Raw genomic sequence first — 2,216 nt, forward strand, 5'->3', positions numbered from 1 at the left:
CATAGTATTTCTGCTCTTCCAAGCATGTGTTCACAAAACAAACTTTCAAACAGATCTAAATGCCTGCGTTTCCAGATACTATTTTACTATACATCAGAATAAGCAATACTGTTCCCTAATATAAAGGATCTCCTATAGGATATTGAGCATTTGAAATGCTATGCAGGAGTTTTATACGGTGTTCCCATGCACATGCACGTATTTTTTTAAAACACAGTGGAGCCCACTCCTTAAATGATCAAAACTATTAGGGATAATTACATTAACACCCCCTCTAGTTTCTGACACATACACTTCCACCCCTATAGTTTAAAACGTGACAAATACACCCCTGTAGTTTCAATTTGTTTAAGGTAGGCCCCCTCAACTGAAGGGTTCGTCCAAAAAATCAGCTCCATCAGATCATCCTAACCCTTCAATCTATGGACGAACCTTCAGCTGAGGGGGTAAACCTTAAACAAATTGAAACTACAGGGGTGTATTTGTCATGTTTTAAACTATAGGGGTGGAAGTGGATGTGTCAGAAACTAGAGGGGGTGTAAATGTAATTATCCCAAACTATTAATTTGATGGGCCCCAACATAAATAGGTCGTGCCCGGAGAGCAATCTTTGTAGGATGATTTTGTGAAAATTCTCATGGAACAATCGTTTTATGTTGGGAAGTAATGAATTGTAGACTATATGAACGGAAGTAATGAATTCGCTCCCATTTCTTCCCCGGCCACCTCCATCTAGTGTATTTATGATTCACTTTTTCACACTACATGGGGCTGCCCCGGGGACCAAAAAGAGGCGAATTTATCATTCCCTAGTAAAAAGTTACTTACGTAGACTCGTGTTTTTTAAATTCCGACATGGTCATCAATTTAGACTTAGTCATACATAGACCTTTGTACCTACTTGGTACTCCTCTAATCAGGTGGAATAATTCGCATGTTCTAGGCTTCTAGCCAAAAAATAGAGAAGCCTTGGGTTTTCTTTATAGTTTCCGCTCACCTTCGGCCTGAGGTTTAGACGTCGTGGGAAGAAATCGAAAAGTCAGTCAAAATAGTACTTTTCAAAGGTGCCTCTTTTGATAAATCCACCCCCATTGGACGTTTCTAACCCTCAGTTTTGAGCCGTTAAAATGTTAAATGTAGTATAAGAAGCTAAAGAAGCCAGTCATTGGGAATGTTAGAATCATTAGATAAAATGGATTTTGATCCTTGACCCATCCTTAGCAAAGCCTATTAGATAAATGGTTTGATAGCATTTGATGGCCCCTCCACCAGCAAAGAAACAGTTGATGCCACATGGTAGGGTTTATAGTGTAGTTAATGTTAGTGATTTTGGATTTTCAAAATCATGTATTAGTGTTTTGGAAAATGTTTTATAAAAAGCGTTTAGGAAAAAGAAAATATTTTCTTGGAAATATTTGCTTTTACAGAAGGATGTAAAAGTGTAGTTGAAAAGATAGTTTCGTACCGAATGAGAGAAAAGAAAGAGAAGGGCTTATAAAGCACTATATTTTTTTATTACTTGTTTAATTGCACATTGGGTTGAACCCATGGTTGGACCCACGGGACGGTGCAACGCACCGTTCGCACACGCGCGCGGCGTGGACAATGGGCAATGGGCAATAGGGCGCATAGTGGCACTTTTTTAGGCGCACTTAATTTTTCCAGATTTGATCTGCACCGTTGGATCAAGATGATTGTGGACCTGTTGGATGGGTGGGTCAAATGGTTACTTTTACTCTCCTTGCTAAAAAGTCACATATTGCGCCCCACACTATCCTCGTTTGTGTGATCGTGATCAGATCTGTTGATCCAAATAGCAGCCCCTGATCCATAAAACCTCAATTAAGCATCATTTAGAGTTCCACTAATAAGTAGCTAAACTTCTTTTTTTTCAGTCAATGCCTGGGATTTTCGTTCAAGATCGGACACTGACCATGTTGGTCACCTCATGATGTTCTATAAGATCAAATCGATGCCCTGAGCTCCCTTCTTTTATAGAGGAGAAATGATATATTCAGTCCGTGCAGAAAGAGTGGTCATAGCCAAGATTTTAAATTTCGACTGAAATCCGAAATTTTGGATTTCGGTCAAAACGAAACTGAAATTGCCAAAACCCGATTTCGGCCGAAATTTCGTCGGTGAGGGCCGAAACCGAAAATTAGAAAGAAATATAAAGAACATAATTTTTCTTCTTAGAAGATCCGAAAATTACAAAA

Source organism: Tasmannia lanceolata, unplaced genomic scaffold (assembly GCF_043159265.1).
Source record: "Tasmannia lanceolata isolate RefF3 unplaced genomic scaffold, GAP_Taslan_0.1 ptg000002l, whole genome shotgun sequence".
In the NCBI taxonomy this organism is placed as follows: Eukaryota; Viridiplantae; Streptophyta; class Magnoliopsida; order Canellales; family Winteraceae; genus Tasmannia; species Tasmannia lanceolata.